Below are 14404 nucleotides of genomic sequence, written 5' to 3' on the forward strand. Positions count from 1 at the left end.
TGGGAGACCTGGATTCCAATCCCAGAAATGAGAGAAAACTAAATGATTCATAAAGCTTACGTGCCAGATTCTCAGCCGGTGTAAAACAGTCTAGCTCTTTCGAAGCCGATAAAGCTGTGCTCCTGTACAGGAGCTGAGGATCTGTTCTTGTGAAAGAGTTATCGTTGCAATATCCAGTGTATATTCGTATGGTTATTAAGTAAATATTTACATTGCGGTAGTACCCAAAGCCTGCTGGATGCTGTGCAAACATAGAAAAGGAACGGTCCCTGCCCTAAAGGGCTTATAGTGTAAAGTATACTCTCTCGGTGCCACGTGTGAGCTATATATTAATCTGGAAAGCTCTCCATGCTGGGCCTGATGAACTGGTAGCTATCCAAAGGGGATCTCCTTGGAATCCATATTCTTTTTGCATTAAAAAATGATCCAGCATTTTTAGTTCAGATGCAGTCGTGGAAAAGCATGAATATGGTCAAGATGTACCATGCTTGATGCCAGGAGAGGTCTGTATTGGGTAGACCCTCACAATCTAATTGGCCATCTGGGATACCGGTGTAAGGGGTGCCTTGCTACAGTAGTGCTCCAAACAGTGTGCATACCTACACAGATCTGCTGCTCATGCGGCCGTTTCTGAGACTGACAGCTGTTTCATATAAAAGAGTTGTTTCTGTTTCACTGCAGGCCCTTTTTTCTGGGTCAAAAGGAGTTCTAGAAATATCTGCCTGCCCCAGAGAACATAGTTCTGTACAGCAAAAAGTAGTTGCCTTTGGGGAGTGTGTAGGGGGGAAGTTGTGCTTCCAATTTTGTTGCAAACTACTTAAACCGGTGGAGATCAGCTGCTGATTTGGGGTGGGGGAGGCTGCCCTGTTGGAAGATGTTCTCCTTGTCCACTCCAGGAAGGCTTGACCTATCCTTACATGGTTCCTCCCATGAACAGATACTGACCAAAGAAGGGGAAGAGTTCTCCATGACTGTTAAATAGGGATTTGGAGGCAGCTGTGTGCTGAAGGAGGGTCTGATTCTGTAAGGTGCTAAGAAACTGGGAGTTGAGGGTCCTCACTGCCTTGCAGGATAAGGTCCCTGAAGTTCTGCAGTGGATAGTTCTTGAAATTGAATAGTCCCTTTGACTGCTCTAATCTTAGGGTGACCAGATAGCAAGTGTGAAAAATTGGGACAGAGGGTGGGGGGTAATAGCCTATATAAGAAAAAGCCCCAAATATTGGGACTGTCCCTATAAAATTGGGACATCTGGTCACCCTATCTAATCGCCAGTGAGTTGAGAAGGAAGGGAGAATCTGGTGGTCTAGGACTCCTTTTATCCATTGAGGCGGTCTGCTTTTAGTCTGGTCAGTTCGTCTCCTAGCCTGGAAGGTCTATCCCTGCTGAGGACTGAAAAAGAGCTCTGAGCTGCTCAGAAAATACTATGTAGGGAGTACCCAAGGTCAAGCAACTGTATGAACATAAAAAAGAATACTGCGTTGGCAGTGAATATTGTACTTCAGAGACTTCTCCTTTCACCCTTTAAATTTATGGGGTCTGTGCCAGTCCTCCCCACCCCATTGCTATCACTGCAGCTTAGGTGGATGTGATGGGTCGTCTTTTTTGTGCTTGTTTTACTGTCCGCTGGCCAACATGGTACTACAAACATTCCCTGGCTCACTTGCTTTTTTTTCCTCCCCCCCCTTCCCTTCAAAAACTGCTGATCTTTCACTTCTGCCATTCTCCCTGTGGGGTTCGTGGGTAGGTCACAAAGGCTGCACCACTTTAAACTGCTAGGCTTACGGCAGACAGGAAGGACGATGCAAGAAAGCTAGGTTCAGTCCCTGCTCTACCACAGAGCTCCTGGGTGATCTCAGGCAAGTCATTTAGTCTCTATGCCTCAGTTCCTCATCTGTACAATGGGGTGTTGTGACGATAAATACATTAAAGACTGTGAGGCGTTCAGATAGTATGGTACCGTGGGCTGTATAGGTACGTCTCTAGATAAATAGGCTTGGCAGTTTCTTTTCTTTCAGTGATTTAAAAAATGAACCCCCTCTTTATAAGGGAGGTAAAGGAACTCACAGATCTGCCCTGACCTAGGATTGTAAACGCTCATTCAAGCAGAGGTGAGCGTAGCTTCAGAGCTGATTTCTCTTTCTGTAGAGAGTAATGTTCTGTGTCGATTAAATGTATTGGTTGTGATGCTGATGTGTCTTTAGAATTCAAAATATAATGAACGAAATCCTCATCCCATCCTATCCGAGTTTGCTTCTGGCTTTGGGGGTATGTAAGCCTTTCCCCTGGTGGTGATTTCTCAGTGGAGAGTAAATATTAAAACTGACTGACGTCTCTGGGGCTAGCCGAGTAAGGTCTTCAAGGTTCAGGCGTCTTAGCACAGTCCAAGACACAGAGCTCCATGGCTGGGAAAGAGAAGGTCTCTCTGCTCCTTTTCTCAAAGTTAGGAGCTATAGAGGCCAAGTTGTAAAGTGACACTGCATCCCTAGCACACCTGCACTGGTGCTGAATTAATCATAAGAACATAAGAACGGCCAGACTGGGTCAGACCAAAGGTCCATCTAGCCCAATATCCTGTCTGCCGACAGTGGCCAATGCCAGGTGCCCCAGAGGGAGTGAACCTAACCGGTAATGATCAAGTGATCTCTCTCCTGCCATCCATCTCCACCCTCTGACAGACAGAGGCTAGGGACACCATTCCTTACCCATCCTGGCTAATAGTCATTAATGGACTTAACCTCCATGAATTTATCCAGTTCTCTTTTAAACCCCGTTATAGTCCTAGCCTTCACAACCTCCTCAGGCAAGGAGTTCCACAGGTTGACTGTGCACTGCTAAGCCTGCTCCCCCCTGGCAACCCAGTGCAGGCTGTACAGAGAATACATCAAATTAGTTCAACAAAGCTGTTCTCAGAGTGGCTGAACAGCACTGAGTTGTCTTGTTACTCTCCGGCTGTATATCTCAAATGGGTTTTTGGCCTAACATTCATACACATGGTGACCTACATCACAGAGCAGCAGCCCGTCCCTCCTTACACCGCGTGTCTGGATAAAAATCTGCTCTAGACTTTTTTTTTTTTTTTTTGATCAAACAAATCACTCTAGTCCTTTGTAGGTAATGGAAAAACGTTTTAATTTTCCATGTTCAAAATCACCATAGCAGCTGTTTAAGTGAAAAAATCTGTTCTACAAGAAAAAAAATGCAGTAAGTGACAAGTGCTCACAGCATCTGTTGTTTATTTGCAATTTACAGCAAACGAAACAAAAAATATCAGAATCTCGCTTCATTAATTTCATTGTTTTTCTATAATAGTATTTTATTGTTGTTACAACAAAAGTACAAACCACATTAACACGCCCATAATTGTATTTCATAAATATACATCCAACTTAACATATCTGTATAATTCCTGCTAAATTGCCTGAGAGTTCTACATATTACCTATACAGCTTTATTTCTGTTAATAAAATTATGTAAACAAAGAATTTATATAATTTTAGGCCCATCTGCAGCATTTTCTTTTTATCCCATTACGAAGGTTCTTTAGGGTAGTGCAGGGGTAGGCTACTTATGGCACGCGTGCCGAAGGCGGCACGCGAGCTGATTTTCAGTGGCACTCACACTGCCCAGGTCCTGGCCACCGGTCTGGGGGGCTCTGCATTTTAATTTAATTTTAAATGAAGCTTCTTAAACATTTTAAAAACCTTATTTACTTTACATACAACAATAGTTTAGTTATATATTATAGACGTATAGAAAGAGACCTTCTAAAAACGTTACAATGTATGACTGGCACATGAAACCTTAAATTAGAGTGAATAAATGAAGACTCGGCACACCACTTCTGAAAGGTTGCCGACCCCTGGGCTAGTGTATATCAGTTTAAAATGTAATTGTTCAAGATTTGTATAAAAAAAAGGGGCTTTCATGCTAGTCTCTTTGGAGTTGTATTCTTTTTCCAGTTTTTTGTTCCTTTATTGTCTTTAGAGAGATTAAGTGGCATAGCATGGACATGTGCCTATGCAAGCTTGCATTGGTTTGAGTTAATCTGGTCTAAACCCCTGTGTGGACACTGTTATATCTGCGTAAGAGTGATTTATTTGGTGTATCTTAAACCTGTTCTGAATTGACTTAAGCTAAAGCAGAGTAAATCTGGTTTAAACCAGAATGAGAGCATCCACACAGCTTTTTGCATCGGTTTAACTAAGTTGGTTAAAAATCGCAACTTAAACTGGTGCATCTCTGTGTGTAGGCAATAGTTGTATCTCCTGGTCCTTAAATCCCACTCCTTCATTGATATTTGCTAGCATGGACCTGTACAGATTGATGTCAGTTTTTCTATAGCATGTGTCAAAGCATTGCACGTCACAGTAGTAAAGATTGTGAACCACAGTCAATCAGATAAAAATGTTGCGAGGGGGTTTGTACATGAAAACTCTCTTCCCCCGCCCCCCACAGTTTATCTTGAAATCTTTTACCTTGTACTTCAGCTTACAAGGTGTTCTTGATTTTTGCTGCGAGGAGGAGATGCCATGTACCATTGATGCACCTCTGGATTCCACAGCATAAAGTGAAAGGTCTGTATATAAATGCAGCTAATGAAATTGGGGACTGTGTGGCCTCCAACCATTTAAGGTAATGGCATGAGCAATCGCACTCCATTACTTTTGAGTGGTAGCAGTTCATACTAAAGCACTGGTTCCCCGAGGAGCCAAGGAGTTCTGATTGAATCTTATTCACAAAATAGACAGAGAAGATAAGTGCGTTGCATGGCAGATGACAAGCCTGATCAACAGCGACTGCAGGGTTGTCTGAGTTTTTGGTTTGATTCTGTAAATCTTTCCTTTTTTTCCTTTCAGCACAGTCTCATTCACTAGCCCTTTGACAAAGGCATTGTCAGGAGACTCTTGTTACCAGAGGTGTTGTCTCATTCCTCCCTGGCATCCAGTGGAGTGCGCTAGAGATGATATTGGCCCATGGGGTATTTTGCAGCAGAGTCCTTATGGTTTCATCCTTCTGGAATATTCATTGTTAGAGCTGAGCAAACTGTGAGCGGCAAACAGTTTATCTGGTGGAGTCTGCCCTGGAGTCGGGTGTCTATGCACCATGCCTGGGGCTTAATCCTTGGCCCCTGCTCCAGTGCAAAACAGCCAACAAACTGGCTTAACCAGCTAGCGGGGGATTCTCTTGGTGTGGTGGAATCCCTGGGTGGCTCCTACACCATAGCCCCTGGTCTAGAATTCATGCTGGGCCAATGCCAGGAGGAAAGGAAAGTTGCCCTTAGTACCACCACTGTGCTTTGGAAATCCCTAGCCAGTGTACTGGCACCTGCGGCTGTTCTAAAGTGTGTTAGGAACCAGGCTGGCATAGAAACAGCCTCATAGTGGAGGAGCTGCTGACGGCTCCTTCATTGGGGTCTCTTCCCCTGCGCTCTGCATATTAGGCACTGCTGAAAATCTGGAGCCTATGTGCAGGCCTGTGCCATAATGGCAGAGCCCGGTCGTTTATTTCCGAAGGAGCATGGAGGTGAGATTCTCAGGTCTCTGCCAGTGAGCAAGGATTAATCCAATACATGCAATAATTTACTGGGTGAGGATCAGTGACAGAAAATGTAATTATTGCCCAGCCCAGGTTGGATATCAGAGAGACTGAGAGAAATATTCCTATTACTCATCCTGGCTAATGAACATTTCAAACTGCAGGAAGATTTGGAAACCAATGTTACTTCATTTGTGTTTCTCGCTGGAAGTAGAACTTTTCTGCTGCATTTCGCTATCAGTCTCCAAACGGGGCAGCTGCACTTGCCTTTAACCAAAAGTGCTTGCCGGGGTTTCATCTGAATGTCATGCTTTGTTTAGCAAAGACACGACGACTCCAGTTGCAGCCAGTGCTTTCTCCGACCTGCGCACACTACTGCAATCCCAGAGCTTGCCACTTGCATCTTGCTTTGCCCGCCACAGCTAGGCTGGGTGGGGTTTGCTATCATATCTATTTATTAATAATTTATACCTTTAAAACCCCCAGACTCTAATCTCTGTCGCGTTGCGTGCACATGGGCTAGTCTAGGGCTTGGTCTGCATTTGCGTCTACACTGGGGGTTATGTTGATGGAAGAGGGCTGTCACCATCCTCTTTCCTCTCGCATTCCCTTCATTTGTTTGTTACACCCACTTGTTGCCTCTTGTCCTAAACTGGGTCCGCACTGCGCCACCCTTATTCACGCAAGCAAAACTCTACTTCACAAGTCGTCCCGTTGATGTGGCACCCTGGCCACTTGGCCCCTCCTGCTCCTGGTGCATCTTTCTGCTGGGGGCTTCCCAGGAGGGTGGCACAGGGTTCCCAGTGTTAGCCCTAGCTCACCGCTGTGCTGGGGACCGCAGCAGGGAGCAGAATCTGGTCCCTTATCTTCAATTCTTGAGGAGCTTGTGCAGTGCAGCAAGGAGACAGGGATTCCTTCTTACCCATCTGGCTATGAGCAACTTCTCTTCCCCTCCCTGTCAGCTAGGACAGAGGGTTACAGAAAGGTGACGATCCCTTTGGACTGTAGCACTTAACACTTATGTGCCTGATTATAACCTCTGATTTCTGACGTGATCAGCCCAGTGGGAAGCAATTAGAATGGAGTGGAGGTTCACTCTATAGGGAGGGAAACAACATTGAAATCCACTTAAGCAAGTGAAGATGTTCACTCCATTCTACTTCACGATCACGCTAACATTCGCTGTAAGAGAGTTCCAGCTATTCACTGTGAATTAACGTGATTTTTTTTTTTAACCTCCTGGGAGTGATTTTAAAATAAATTATATAGGAGCCAGATTTCCAGAGGTGCTGAGCACAAACAGCTCCACCTGCAGTCCCTCGGTGCTCTTGGAAATCAGACACGTACATAACAGTCAGGTGCTCCATGATTGTGGAATATGCAGCTAAATCTACCCTTTGCCACAGAGCTGTGCTGCAGAATCTAAAGTGAGACTTAGAAACCAGCCAACCAAGTTTGTACACCTTATGGTTGTGAAGAAAACCACCTGCATTAGTCTACAGTGAGCCAGAAACAACAGCTATAGGGGAGATGTGTCCTGCCCTATTCATCTCAATGGGATGTTAAATTGGACGCCTTAATTACAACCATTAATGTCAGCATTGTTGTCAATTTCACTGCTAAAACATGCAGCTAAGATTTCCACCTGCAATACTAAATCACTTTTCTCCTGCCAGAAACTTGAGTTTTCCCCTCCCAGTTCCTCTGACACACTCAGGCATTTTCGATACAAACTTTTGCAGTATTTTGAAAGTTAAAAATTTAGGACAGCATTAATTACTGTAAATATCCCATTAGATAACAGAAGGATCAATTGACAGTATTGATTGTATTGTTCATTTTCATGTTCTGTACGGGCATCCACCAAACCCCACTGAAAGCAATTGGAAAATCTCCCATTGATTTTAGCGGGCTTTCGATCAAGCCTTTAAAATCCGTCCATGTAGCACGACATTTCCACTCTGCTACACTAGTGCACCATCGAATCCAGGCCCTTTGCTGCAGAATTAAGTCAAGCTTGCTGCAGAGTGCATGGGGTCTTGTATTTAAGTGTGCACACATGCTCTGCCAGTAACGAACTAGTAGTCTGATGTGGTGAAGTTCTGGGGACTAGAGGTAGCTTCACTGTAAGTAGAAAACAGGCTGGCTGGTGCATCATGATTTGTTATATATGACCCAAGTGGCGAATACGAGTACCCTTCTGATCTTGTGAGCTATATAAAATAGATTGTATCTGCATCCGGTGCCAAAGGTTTGCTCAGAACCATTCACGTTGGCTTTAAAAATGGTGAACCTGTTCAGTGATGTGGCTGAGGATACATCTACACAGGGATAAAAGACCCGCAGCATGGCTGCGGCTGGCCTGGGTTGGCTGACTCTGGCTCGCAGGGCTCAGGCTGCAGGGCTAAAAATTGCTCTGTAGGCATTCAGACTCGGGCTGGAGCCATCCTCGCAGAGAGCCCCAGAGCTCAGGCTCCAGCCTGAGCCCAAACACCTACACAGTGATTTTTCAGCCCCAGAGCACAAGTCCTGCAAGCCCGATCCCAGTCCAGCCATGGGTTTCTTATCCCTGTGTAGACGTAACCTCTGAGGAGTTCTATGTGCCTTTGCCGGGAGTTAAAGACTCTCTTTAAGACCAGTAGTGCCCTTTGTAACCTTCCATAACATGTGGGAGGCAATTGCAAGATGGATTAAAAATAATGATTTAAAAAAATAAATAAAAAGAATCAGAGTTGTCAATTTAAATTGGATTTTTTAAATGTAAATTAAAGACAGGTTTATTTTTTTTAAAATAAAACCTGTTTGAAAATCAACCAAAATTAATATTAAACAGTACACGTTTGCAGTCAAGATTTAAAGGAAGTTAAACCATCAGGGACTGGTGGAAGGCACTGGCTAAGCACCTGGAACCAGAGTTTATTGAAGTGCTAAACCAGTTTTTGACAGCAGTAGCCTCTTCTGCAGATGCAGAGAGAATATTTTCTTCATTTCAGTTTATTGAGCTTGTTCAATTCAATGAGTAACTCATTCAAAGCTAAGAAATGGATTGGGAGTTGAAAAAAATAGGAAAGCTTGTTTTCCTCTTCCAATCTATAAATAAAAACTAGATGTGAGAACATGAGATCTACTAGTTCTAAAATCTTGAAGGACATGGTGATCAGAAACAATAAGTTCAGTTCCCTAACTTTTCTTTCTTTGTTTAATAAATCAATTAGTTTTAAACGTAAAACATGTTTTGATAAACTCTTTGATAAAACTTTTTATATATTCGGCACACTTAGTTTTATTTAATTACAAAATTCTCGTTTTCTGCATTTTAATTGAGTTTGAATTTCCATTTAAATAGAGCTTGATACAAATTGCAAGCAAATATTAATCTAATAAAAAGTTAAACTACATTATTTCTTAAATAAATGTGTATAGATCTTCCTGGTTAGCAAAAAGAAGCACCAAATGTAGTTAGCTGAAAATCAACATTTCTCAGTGGTTTGAGCATTGACCTGCTAAACCCAGGGTTGCGAGTTCAATCCTTGAGGGGGCTACTTAGGGATTTGGGGCGAAATCAGTACTTGGTCCTGCTAGTGAACGCAGGGGGCTGGACTCGATGACCTTTCAGGGTCCCTTCCAGCTCTATGAGATAGGTATATCTCCATATATATTAACCAATGAGAATCAACATTTCCTTAGGAAAATAACTAAAAAGTACAAATGCAAAACAATATTCAATGATTTAAATCAAAGTTTCCTGCTTGCTGTTTTACATCATGATTAAAATCAGCGATTTAAATCGGTCCACTCTGCGCATGTGGCTAATTGGTTTGGACATAGGGTGAAGGTATCGGAATAAGGGAAAGAAGACTAGTATCTTTTTCACTACAAGCTGCCCATCTGGGCCCTGGCTACACTGGGCAGGCGGGGGAGGAGGTCGATCTAAGATACGCAACTTCAGCTATGCGAAGGACGGCGTGAGGACGGCGGCGAGTCGATTGCTGCCGCTCCCTCGTCGACTCCGCTTCCGCCTCTTACGAGCTGGAGTTCTGGAGTCAACGGGGAGCGAGTTCAGGGATCGATTTATCCGTGTCTAGACGAGATGCGATAAATCGATCCCCGATAGATCGATCTCTACACACCGATCTCTACTTGCCTTACCATTGGCAGGCTTAAGTTCCTTCCTTAAGGGAGCCTGATCTGTGTGACCTTTGGCAAGTAATGCCAATTGCATCATTACCTCTGATCAGTTAGTACCTGGATAAGAATCCCAAATATATACAATGGACCTAGACTTCGGGCATGACTGTGCATTTCCAATACAGAGGTCATTTTGTAGTTTTACTTTCCCTCTCTCCATAAAAAAGTGACAGTGTAATGCTTCTACATTCTGGGGATTTAGTATGCACCTTACAGCGATGTAATACATTCCAATTCTTGCCCCCCCCCCAAAGGTAAAAAAATTGCTCTCAACAAAGAACTATAATATTCAAATATAAATGCATTTGACAAAAGTGTAACTGCATGCATATCAAGACCGGACAGTGCTTGACTAGAATCATGAAGACTGACTAGAATCAAGACTCTCAATTAAGTAGAATGCTACAGAAATTGGCTTTCCTGCTACCAGCCTGTATCAAGAAGAAACAGGACTTTTGCAAGACAAATAACAGGCCCCAAATGCTTATCTAGCAAAAACACATTGAACAAAATAAACTTGACTCCTTCCACTGAACGTTTTGAGCTGATGAGAAAACTCCGTGAACTCTGCAGCAATGGGAAATAAGGGGACAAACAGAAATCGAAAAGGGAGCAGAGCTTGCTCAAGGTGCAAAATTGGAAGTGATGCTGTGATTATTAGTGATTCCACAATCTCTCTGCTGCATCGTCCGTTCATCCCACCATTGACTTGGGATGGTGGTCAAGGGCTTGCATGATGTGGGCACCAGCTAGTGCTAGAATATTGGAGATGTAAGGTTTATCCTCGTGCATATGTCCTGAATCATGCTGCCCTGCATCGGCAGAGCAGCTTGGGATCCTCTGTTTCCCTGTATTTTCTATAGTTATACTGAAATGGGAAGCATTCAGCCCTTGGAGACTCTGTATTTGATGTGTGTATTATCTATGATTCCCAGACAGAACTCGGTGGTAAGCTGGATGTAAGGTTGAGCGTACATAATTTCAGGGTAAAAAAACATTACAGGGATTATTCCAAAGCAAATATTTAGAAACCCAAGAAATTCAGAGTTAAGGTTAAATTTAAAAGAAATCCAAACAAGAAGTCTGTTTGCTGTGTATCTCCAATGTCTTTAGGAGAAGATTTTCAAAGGCACAAAAGGGAGATGAGTGCCTACCTACCCTCTGTGCTTTTGGGTCTAAATTAGCTGTTACCACTCAAGAAAGAGATCTTGGAGCCATTAAGGATAGTTCTCCGAAAACATCTGTTCAATGTGCAGCGGCAGTCAAAAAAACAACGTTATGAATAAGAAGGCAGAAAATATCATAATGCAACTATATAAATCCATGGCATGCCCACACCTTTAATACTGCGTGCAGTTCTGATTGCTCCATTTCAAAAAAGATACATTAGAATTGGAAAAAGTTCAGAGGAGGGACACAAAATTGATTAGGGATATGGAACAGCTTCCCTCTGAGAAGAGATTAGAAAGACTAGGATGGTCCAGTTTAGAAAAGAGGTGACTAAGGGGGATATGATAGAGGTCTATAAAATCATGAATGGTGTGGAGGAAGTGAATAGGGGAGATTTATTTACCCCTTTACATAACACAAGAACCAGGGGTCACCCAAGGAAGTTAATAAGCAGTAGGTTTAAAACAAACATAAGGAAGTACTTCTTCACACAACACACAGTCAACCTGTGGAACTCGTTGCCAGGGGATATTGTGAAGGCAAAAAATATAACTGGTTTAAAAAAAGAATGAGATAAGTTCATGGAGGACAGGTCCATCAATGGCTATCAGCCAGGAAGGTCAGGGATGCAGTCCCATGCTCTGGGTGTCCCTAAATCTCTAATGCCAGGAGCCAGGAGTGGACGACAGGGGATGAATCACAAGATAATTGCCCTATTCTGTTCATTCTCTCTGAAACATCTGGCACTGGCCACTCCTGGAAGACAGGATACTGGGCTAGATGGACCATTGGTCTGACCCAGTATGGCCATTCTTATACAAGGGACATGGGCAAGCTAAACTCTCCTCCCCAGTCCTCAGGGCATCATCAGAGTGGTGAGCTGCTGCTGCTGAATGGATGTGGGGTGGCCAGGCAGTCCATTTGACTGACAATATTCCAGGGATTAGTGGGGAGTGGGTTCATCCACTCATCGCACCAGAGATGAAGAATGTAGACATGGGGCCATCTTGCTGCATTCAGAAGAAAGCTTGGAAGGAATTGGCTGCCTCCTCCCCTCTACCTACCCCCTCCAAGAAGACAGCAGAAGATTAACGGATAAGGGGTGTGGTGAGGCTGTGGGTAAATACTTTATATTGGCAGTGAAAACATTTATTGTTCGTGCCCTTCACTCTAGCACAAGCTGACTACTCTGAGAGAGAGTTTTGATGCAGGTAAGGGAAAGATAGAGGAAGCTCTGAGCTCGAGAGATTTGTATTGTTTTATAAGAAACAAAGGAACAGGAAGAGGAACTGGCTGATGTATTGTTGACCAGGGTTTCCGAGCTGGAAATTGCACTGCATAATACAGTATGTTCTGTAGGGAATAAGAAGTGTCTGTCTTTGATTGACAGTTAAATCCCAGGGATTATACTGTTTATTGTATACAGCAGAGAACAAGCTGTATCATGCTGATGTTAATTCAGTCTTAGCGATCACACTGCATGTAAACTACAAGTAATAGCAGGTGGCTTCTGAAGGAGAATGTAATTTCTAAGGTGTTATACCACACGGTGTGGAGAACAGGAGGTGACTTTGTGATATTTCAGAGATTACACTGTATGCACCAAAGGGGAAAGAGAGCAGAGTTTGGAGTTGAAACTGAGTTCATTCGGATGTTTCCCACCAGTTGTCCAGGAAGTTTAGAGGGAGTTTACACTGCTTCCCATTACATATGATTACTATTTTTTAAAGCATTTTAGAACTGAAATATTTCCAGCTTGTAGGAAAGAAAGACGTTTTACCTTTTCAGGCCTTTTTACATGCTACTGTTTGTCTCAAACAGTTGCTTAGATTTCTTACAATAAAGATTTAATGTTCATCCAAACTAAAATGGCTGGCCAAATATTCCTACTCTCTTTATCCCACTGGTTAACTAAAGGATGTAGCACACACAGAATGGCTGGTTCTGAACTGTGTAATCTAGCTAGGTATTCTTCATTATTATTTAATATTGGACCCTGGTTCTGATCTCACTTCAGTTATAGACCAGTGTGATTCCATTGACTTCAGCAGCGTTACTCTGGATTCACATGAGTAAAAGTGAGAGCAGAATCAGCCGTTTGGTTTTCAGTACTACTCATGTTGAGCTCCGCTGTGCTAATTTCAGTGGTAGACCTGAGTATTAGTTAGAAGAACTGGTTTGTCTTCACTACCACATGCCACCTCCTGAATTTATCCCATCTCTCTTCCATCTAAAGGATCTAGGCACAGAGAAGACTAGGTCAACTTTTCATTTCAACTGGAATGTTAGACCAAATGGCAGGGAGTGGTATCTCAGCACTATTAGTCTTTTTGCAGTGGAATTTTTTAAGGGTGGCCAGCAATCTCTCTTCTTTGAATTGCCGATTCAGCAATCCATCTCTGTTTAAGCATGTGCTTAAGTGAAGCACATGCTTAAATGCTTAGCTGAATTGGGGCCCAAGTGTCTTTAATTCAGATGCTTGTATGCTGGGGTTGTTTTTTTTAACGTTTTTTTTTATGGGCTAAAACAAAATGTATCCCAAGAAAAAGTGTGTGAAGCATCGAATTGGTATTTGACTATGATACAGCAGAACATGCTGAAAAAGATGCATAAAATTAGATACAACAATCACATTTTCTTTTTCTTTTCTTTTTTAAAAAAATTATTGGAAAGAAGCGACTGTGTAGTTACTTTCTCTATGCTTCCTTGGGCCTAGACCCTTCAAAGCAGAGAACAATCCTTTCTTTTCTTTTTTTCTCCCTCCAAATTGACACACACCTTTGAATTGTAATTTCCATGCTCTCCATGTGAAATATAGAATTTTCTTTTTAAAAAAGCATTCAAATAGTATTTTCATATTAAAATTCATGGAATTAATTGCCTGGAGTCCGAACGAAATCAGGTATAAATAGACCTTCCAAAATGTTGTTTCCTCTCTTCTTCCTGCTATGTATTTTTTAAAAAAAGTCTCTGGAGCCATAACTCTGGTATTTGATGCAACAAGGGATACACACTGGCATCTGTAATACAAATGAGTAGGACTTTTTTACTTTCAACAGAATAAGGTCATTATAAGTCCTCAGCAATTGTGTTGCCTCAGGTGATATGTATTTTGAAATAGCAGCATGGTTCCTGACTTTTTAATAAGGAGACAATTGTATGAAAACAGTGACAAATTAGCATCACTAATCTTCCAGTGACCTACCTACCGGCACAAAAAAAAAATCCTGAATGTATAATGATTGATTGACTAAAACGTTGCAGCATGAAAAAAAAAAATGGAGTCCAGTCATAGACATGTCTCAGTCGCTGTAGTCCCTTTCTTTAGTTTATTGTGGTGAGTAGTGTAATAAACTATCCAAAAGTTTAACAGTCCATTAGGTCAACTCTATTTCTAGTCTCGAAATTCTGTTTTTGTCATGGCAAATATGAAAGATTGGCCAGAAGAGGTACATGAACGTTGGTATTTGCTTTCACTCCAAGCAAGGTATCTAATCAGGCTTGACAAATC

Source organism: Emys orbicularis, chromosome 8, assembly GCF_028017835.1.
Source record: "Emys orbicularis isolate rEmyOrb1 chromosome 8, rEmyOrb1.hap1, whole genome shotgun sequence".
NCBI classification, from domain to species: domain Eukaryota; kingdom Metazoa; phylum Chordata; order Testudines; family Emydidae; genus Emys; species Emys orbicularis.